This window comes from Mus caroli, chromosome 8, assembly GCF_900094665.2.
Source record: "Mus caroli chromosome 8, CAROLI_EIJ_v1.1, whole genome shotgun sequence".
Lineage (NCBI taxonomy): Eukaryota > Metazoa > Chordata > Mammalia > Rodentia > Muridae > Mus > Mus caroli.
Window position 1 is genome coordinate 86,197,008 of NC_034577.1, and position 8,502 is coordinate 86,205,509.

Below are 8,502 nucleotides of genomic sequence, written 5' to 3' on the forward strand. Positions count from 1 at the left end.
TTTATTTATTTATTTAATGTATGTGAGTGCACTGTAGCTGTCTTCAGACACACCAGAAGAGGGCGTCAGATCCCATTACAGATGGTTGTGAGCCATCATGTGGTTGCTGGGAATTGAACTCAGGACCTCTGGAAGAGCACTCAGTGCTCTTACCCGCTGAGTTATCTCTCCAGCCCCAGAAATGAGCTTTGGTTCATCGAGAGAGCCCGTCTCAAAACAACAAGGCAGAGATTAATAGAAGAGAAAATAGGTGTTCTGTTCAGGCCTCCCCCCATGCCCCTATGGGCAGGGTCACCTGCACCCTCAACTGTCTGCCCCATACACCACCCACACTCAACAAAACCAAGAAGACAAACTAAGAGTGTTGAGAGATGGGTAATAACACTATTTTCATTAAGTTAGATTTTAGTTCTAAGAAACGTACATGACTCTTCCTATAGACTTCCACGTTTCCCGCTAGCACATATACTGACAGTCTCACACTTGTGCTGGTGGTGTGGGGTTGGCTCTTTCCAATTTAACTATTAATTATTAATTCATTCGTTCATGGTTTGTTGCCAGTCACAGCCCCCTCTGCAGACCCAGGTGTGCCCTTTAATAAATGGCTGTTAAGACTTGAATTAATTTTCTCAGATCTTTTTCTTTTTCTTTGTTTTTTTTTTTTGTTGTTGTTTGTTTTTTAATTTTCACTGGTGTAGCTGTGTAGAAATAAAGACACTTGCATGCATTTATTTTTTTTTAAACCTTTCATCTACTTTAACAAAAATGAGGTTAGTGTACATACTGAATTTTTTTAAAATTATGAGCCACTTGGATGCAGTGCCTAAGGCAGCAAGACAGGCTTGCACAGGTTCTTGGTATTAAAACTCAGCACTTCACACTCGCACAGCAAACTGTTTCCCACTGAGCCACCTTCCCTCCCCCTCCATGGTGAAATTTGGAAATTGGAGAGGAGCTTCACTCTCTTTGACTTGCTGCATGACAACCAACTCCTTGGGTAACTAACTAGTCCTTCTTGGGTAACTAACTAGTCCTTCATCACCCTACCACAGGCTAACACTGACTTCCAGCCAGCCTCGTGCCGGGGTGTTCTTTTCTTTTCTTTTCTTTTCTTTTCTTTTCTTTTCTTTTCTTTTCTTTTCTTTTCTTTTCCTCTTCTCCTCTTCTCCTCTTCTCCTCTTCTCCTCTTCTTCCTTCCTTCCTTTTGTTCGTTTTTTAAGATAAGGTCTCCTGTAGCCCAGGCTAATCTTAAACTCACTCTGTAATGGTGGAAAATCTTGAACTCCTAATTCCCCGTTCTTTACCTCGTAATGGCTGCGATTATGGGTTTTAAATTGAGAAACAGTTTACTTTGAGAAGTTACTTTTTGCTTGTTTTGGTATTTTTTGTGTGTCCTTCTCCCCCCAGTTTCTCTGTGTGGTCTTGGCTGTCCAAGATCTAGCCCAGTAGACCAGGCTGGCCTTGAACTCTGCCTCTGCTTCCCAAGTGCTGGGATTTTTAACTTCTCTGGTGTGAGCCAGAGAAGTTTGTTGGGAGACAAGGTTTTTTCATGTAGCCAGGACTTAAATATGCATTTACAAACAAAAAAAAAAGAAAGGAAGAAAGAAAGAAAGAAAGAAAGAAAGAAAGAAAGAAAGAAAGAAAGAAAGGTAGAAACAAAGGAAGGAAGGAAGGAAGGAAGGAAGGAAGGAAGGAAGGAAGGAAGGAAGGAAAGAGAGGAGGGGAGAGGGGGGGGGGGGGGGGAGGGGAGAGGAGGAGAGGGGAAGGGAGGAGAGGGGAGGGGAGGGGAGGAGAGGAGAGAATAATGTATCTGTAGGAGAAGGCTGTAGCTAGCTAGGTTGGTGGAGTACTTGCTTAGCATGAGTTCGGTCCTGGCTGGGTAACCATAAGTGGATGGAGGGGGCAGGAGGATCAGGAGTTCAAAGACATCCTCGACTATTTAACGATTCTGAGGCTATCCTGGGCTATGTGAGACCCTGTTCCAAAAAGAAAAACAAATAAAAAAAAATCACACACACACACACAAACTCCAACACAACAATAGATGCAAAAACCAACAAAACTCTACAAACACCAACACCAGAATATGTCTCACCACAAATTCAACTGGGAGGCAAAAGAATATGAAGTGGAAACTCTTGTTCACTGATGGTGGAAAATAGCAGGAAGTGTGTGTGTGAGATAGATGATAGACAGATGGTAGATAGATAACCCACCAGAACCTAAATAAATGTAATTACTTTCAATTTAACAAATTTGAACATTTCCCATGTCCAGAACAATCTTCTGTCCCCATGTAGCCACAGCCCTGTAAAGTAACCAGGGTCACAGGCAGGCTAGACAAACATTTTACCACTAAGCTAGATCCTTAATGTTCTTCTTCCTCCACCCTTTTCAATTTTAGAGACCAGATCTTTTTACATAGCCCAGGTAGGCCTTGAACTCACAGAGCTCCTGCATGCGTATGGGCGAGGGGGGGGGGTGTTGAAAAAATTAGGATTAAACTAGGCTCTGTGACTTACATGCCTATATATAGTTGTAGCATTCAGAAGGCTGAGGCAGGTGGATAGCAAGTTCCAGGATAATCTGAACGACATAGCAAGATTCTGGTCAAAAGCCATCAACCAACTAGCCACACAAACAAGCTTGGTACTTTATGACAGCAGCAATAAAACACCTCTCTACTGGGCGACTGGCCAGCTTGGTCGTGAATGTCTCTGGTGACCGGGCTATCTACTCAGATGCCCCGTTACGTTAACCCTCCAACGCCCTTACAAACCACCATCCGCCAGCCAGGGCTCAGGCCCCAGCTCGATGAGCAAGGACTGATGGCACCTTCAGGGCTTTGAAGGCAGACGACAGTTCTCTCCCTAAGATCTCCATTTTCTCGGAAGCCGATGGCTGCGCCCACAGCATCCCCTGCTGGCAGGCCATCTCCAGCCAGTCTGTCTTACTAAGACGCCTCGGGCATCCTGTGGCGCGGAGCCGAGGGTCGTCTAGAATTCAGATAACTGTAGCTCGTCCTTGTATTTACATCTATAGTTCTTCTCTATAGAATGTGAGAGAAACAGGTTTTTGGCGACATTTCCAGTGAAAACAGCTACAGGTCCGTTTGAAAGAGGGGGGAGTCTTGTCAACACTGTATGTGTTTCTTGTTTATTTAGGGTTTTTAATTTATTTTTTTAAAAAATATTTTATTTTATTTGAGATCGAGCCTAACTCCATAGCAAAGGCTGGTCTGGAACTCGAGGCGATTTTCTGCTTTAGATTACTGCGTGCTAGAATTACAGGTGAGGCTCGCCACGCCCTGCTACTAACCGGTGATTTTTAAACCCTGGGTAGACTGGACTGTAGACATTGCATTGCACAAAGCAGGAGAAACGCTTGCTGTAGATGCCAAGCAAGCATGTGTCTGTGCGGCCGGGGTGAGGCTGTGATATATATATATATATATATATATATATATATATATATATATATACATATATAAGTAGTGATGGTGATGGTGGGGTAGGGTAGTGGTGGTGGCGCGGCAGCGGTGGTGTCACAGAGTGCCGACAACTAAAATGAACATGAAAAAGACCAATTCTCATGTCAGGATGGCCGAGCGGTCTAAGGCGCTGCGTTCAGGTCGCAGTCTCCCCTGGAGGCGTGGGTTCGAATCCCACTTCTGACAAGAGTCCTGTTTCTTTTTCCCCCCCCAGTAATTCTCTCTAAAAATTAAAAGCAAATTTAAAAACTAGACCTGCGCTTGAGAGACTAGAGTGAGAATAATCATGCCCTCCCTCCCCCGCTCCTGGAATTCTTTTTACATTTTTAAATAAAAGAAATAGGTAGTAAGAAGATAGTTTTAAAAAGTATACAATAGCATTTAAAACGACAAAGAGGAGAATATTATGAAGAGTCGATAATTATTACCTAATTCAGTTTATGTATAAATTGAATTGTGAAGAAAAGAGCAACTTGTCAGAAGTGGGATTCGAACCCACGCCTCCAGGGGAGACTGCGACCTGAACGCAGCGCCTTAGACCGCTCGGCCATCCTGACAACTGGGAACAGAATGTCTAGACAGTCCTCTTTGTAAGCTTCTCAACGTGCGCATGCGTATTGAAGCAGCTTCTGGGATTTGCACTGGGCGGAGCAAGCGCCCAATGTAATCCTACTAATTACCGGCAGGTGGCACTCGCCACTCGCTAGAAAACCCAGAAGGCGCCAGACCTGCAGTTGTTTCTTTTAAATGAATGCAGAAATTGTGCCCTTCATCTTTGTTTCCTGCGGATCTGCCAGCAACCTTGCATTTTTTTTTTTCATCCCCACCTGCGTGTCTTTATGGTACGTGGCAATCAGGTCCGTATATTCGCGGCAGCTAACGGTGCTTAGCCTTTGCTACCCTGACCCGGTTGACGGCGTAAAATCCTGGTCCCCTTGACTAAGGTGATCAAAACCGCAGCGACCCATTTGCAGGGTTACTGGTTTGTTTCAGACTCTAGCTTAGATGAACCCCGCGGCGACACGGTCTGATCCGGGTTCTGGCCGTGTCTTCAGTGCCCACACAGTGCCTGACACACAATAGTATGCAGGTCAGACCCCCCTACCCCCGCGCAGTCTCACTTTCAGTTATTTCGTGACTCATCGCTCCTCTCCGCCCCTTGCCTTTTTCTGTTCCTTCTCGCCCCCTTCTCAAACCTCAGACTTGCTCACGGAAACAGAAAACCTCAGCCCAAAGAAGCTGTTCCTCATGTTATTTCCAAAGGTATAAATAAGGATGGCCTACCGTGCCCACAATAATAACGATGGTAAATAAAAATTAACAAACAAAAAATAACGACTAAAAGCCATTCATACTTTTAATCTCACCACTCAGGAGGCAGAAGCAGGTTGATTTCTGTGTGAGTTCTAGTCTACATAGTGAATTCCAGGCTAAATCCTGTGTCAAACCAAAAATGATTAAGAATGGTTAGAGAATACATTGATGGGAGAGAAAAAGCAATAAAGAATGGCTAGAGGCTTTACAGACATTGGTACAAAAGGCCTGATAAGGTTTCAGTGAGTTCAAAAGGTTATAGGCAAACAAAATCAATGTTGATGGGGAGGGGAGGAACATTTGATGAGAGACCCAGTAAATGCGAAGGTTCTCAGAGAAAACTGTGTTCTCTTGGGAGGAGAGGTGGCATGTCAAAGTTAGCAAGACATTGACATTAGGGTGGAGGAGGCTTAGGTTTGCGGCGTTACACCAGGCTGGGTGTTAGAGAAAGGACTTTAGCTTTATGTTGTCTGTAGTGTATCACCAGAGTGTCTTAAGTGGGATTGGGGCAGGTCCTGGTAGCCCCTTAGAAGGAGCCCTTTAATTGTTCATGGAGAAATAGGTGGGAGTCAGAGAGTCTGGGGAGGTGAGCCAGGCAGGAAGATGGCTGGTCTAGCAAGCCGAGAGAGCACGGGCTGTTTTCTAGTTGTAGAGCAGACAGGCCCTACCTGGACTCTAGAAGATGTCAATAGAGAGAGAGGCAGGAAGTCACAGAGACCTTGGAGGGGCCAGAGTTCTCATTTCCACTAGGAGACAGGGGCTTCCAGGCAGATGTTGAAGTTGTTCCTTCAACCATAGTGCTCAAGGTCCTCCTGGGTGCGGGGGGCCCAGCACATCTGGATCACCTCATGTTCAGTAACCCTAGCATTCCTGGGCACAGACCAGACAGAGAAAGGCATGTCTGGAACACAGATTAGCCTGCTGCAGCTGCCGAGACAGAGGGGTCTCACTGGCCAGGGTCGACCACTCTTCCTCTGCCACCCCTGATATGTTTTAGGTGACTGCTTTCTGGCCCAGAGGAGGCTTTTCACTGCCTCATTCCAACCTGGACTGCCCAAAGCCCAAAATATCTTCCTTCCTTAAATCAGAAGCCCGAAGAGCCACACCAGCCACAGGGAGAGCTATACCTCTGCCTCCTGGCTTAGGCCTTTGCCCAGCTTGGAGGAAAGTCCCAGGGCTGACCCGGAAAGCCCACCAGAGCAGGGGAAGTCCCTGTGTGGCTCTTGACGTACTGAGCTCTGGTCAGTACCTGGTGATTATCCAGCCAAGGGCCCGGAGAGGTGGACTCCTCGCATTTCCATGACACCAGCTCTTGATACGCTCTCTTCCAGAGGAAAGGGTGGCAGGAAACAGAGTTTTAGCAAATGCCACCATGGACGTCATGATCCTAACAGCACCACAATGATATGTATATTTACACTTATTTGACAGAAGCAGAGAATGGAGCTTAGAGAGGCAAGTAACTCACTGATGGTCAGGCAGCTAATAAATGGATTTGATCCATCTGCATCCAAGCTCCCTCCTGGGAGGTGGGGTTGGGGCTGGAGAGACGTCTCAGTGGTGAAGAGCACTTTCTGTTATTCCAGAGTATCTGAATTTGGTACCCAACACCCACATCTGCAGCTCCAGGAGATGCCACACCCTCTTCTCTTCCGACCTCTAAGGGCCCCAACATGTGCATATGTACAATTAAAAGAAAAAATAAAAGGCTTCCTCAGGAATGCTGTGTGTCTACTGCCAAGCTAGATGTTCTCTTAGGCAGTCTCTTCACGGTCTTAGCTGCTGAGCCATCTCTCCAGCCCCTCCAGTTCAGTAATTAACATGGAGATGGCAAAACAGATTTTCTTTAGTGTAACAATACTGGCTTAATTTTTTTTTTTTTACAGAGATCTGATCTTGTAAATTACCTGGTCCCCGAATCACAGCAATTCTCCTGCCTCAGCCCCCATTTGTGTTGGGATTTCATGAAGGAACCACTAGGCCAGACTCCCAAGGGAGAGCCTTGGGTCTTTACCCTCTAGCCCTATGGTGCCTCTGCCTCACCCAGGGTCTCTTCCCACTGCCCGTTCCCACTGAGAAACTCTGAAGGATGAGAGCTTGCTGAGTCATGGCCAGGTCGGACCTGGGAGGGCTATTTTTAGAACTGTTTTCATTATTGGAGGAGACTAAAAGAATGGGGAGGTTTTTCCCAGCATGACTGCCCAGTGGCCTGGCCAAGCTTTTGTACTCAGGGTCTGCTTTCCTTGGCTGACAGAAGAGGTCAGAAGCCATCAGGCACCAGAGCTAAACCTGTGCCAAGACCCCTATTCTGGCGTCTCGGTCACTGTGTGGAAGCAAACTGGACATCCTGAGGGACAGGAGGTCTGATAATGAAGTGGACTAGGCAGGCAGAGATCTTTAAGACAGGAGGCAAGATCTATCCGAGACTTCCAAGGCCACCTGCCCCTCCTCCCCACCGTGGCCCAGTTTTTCCACTTAGAACCGGGTCACATGGACAGAAGTGTTTCCGTGTGACCAGAATGGTTTCAAAGCCAGGAGTTTACTTTCAAGTTCTGTGGAATGCTAAATGTGCCCTGAAATCCTTTGATCACCCTCAGAAGAAGAGAGGCTCCCAGAAAGATATGCCCAGGAACAGCGGAGGCTCTTGTTTGCTACTCTGCAAAGCGGGGCCGTGGGGCCGTATGGGCTGGAGACTCCTAGGTTCACACCTACCTCTGCTGTTTGTTAGTTCTGTGATCTTAGGGGGAGGTGACTCAGCCTCAGGTTGCCCACCTTCAAGAAGTAGGTTCTATAATCGAATCTGTGGATAAGTTAGGACAAGCTGGACACTGAACAGCCTGGCATATGGAGGATGCTGCCCACAAAGGGGAGCGGGGGTGGTCCATCAAAGCATGCAAGGCTGCATTTCTCTACCTGGGGAACACTGTGGGGCAGGTCCTGACTGCTGACCTTGCAGAGAGCTTTCCTATAGTCCCACCAATCCAACCCCAGGCTGTCCTGCCTGCCTCATCAGAGGCAACCCAAAACATGTCTAGCTTCTCTCCCATCTTCTCATCCCCAAGACCTTCCAACCCTTTCCTTCCTTTTCCCTTATCCATCTCCTCTTCCCCAGACAGAAGAATCTCACTATTTAGCCAAGACTGGCCACAAATGCATGACCCTCTTACCTCAGCCTCTCGAGCCTTAGGCACGTACCACCATAGTCCCTCTTCTCTGATTTCTCATACACAAAGTCTGTTTGCTCCTCAGAGCCTGTGGAGAGCCATCCTTCCCCAGACCACACAGGACAGGTTCTGAAATCCATCTTTCCCATGCTAGCTCAAATGTGTCTTCATCATATCCGGGCTAATGTGGTTCCACTCTCTTTGCAGTCACTCTCCAGTCTCCTTGACACAGATTTAATTTATCTGTTGATTATGTTTCTTTCCCACTAGACTCAGCTACGGGAAGGCAGGGACCTCACCATGGTCTCTCTGTCAGGAAGTGCTGGTCTAGAAGCTTGGTAAGTAAGGACAAATACGTTTGGGATGAATAAATGGGTGGATGATGGATGGATGGGTTGTTGGATGGACAGATGGGTGGGTGGATGGATAGATGGATGGATGGACAGATGGGTAGATGGATGGATAGATGGATGGAAGGATGGATGGGTTGATGGATAGACAGATGGGTGGATGGATGGATGGATGGATGGATGG

At 46.9% G+C, this 8,502-nt stretch overlaps 2 non-coding genes across 2 annotated transcripts; one reads left to right on the forward strand and one right to left on the reverse strand.

The window, feature by feature from the left end:
* Positions 1–3,593: 3,593 nt before the first annotated feature.
* Trnal-cag lies at positions 3,594–3,676 on the forward strand. The gene has a single exon. It is a non-coding gene; the product is annotated as a tRNA-Leu (tRNA).
* Positions 3,677–3,964: 288 nt separating this feature from the next.
* Positions 3,965–4,047, reverse strand: Trnal-cag. The gene has a single exon. It is a non-coding gene; the product is annotated as a tRNA-Leu (tRNA).
* Positions 4,048–8,502: the final 4,455 nt, after the last annotated feature.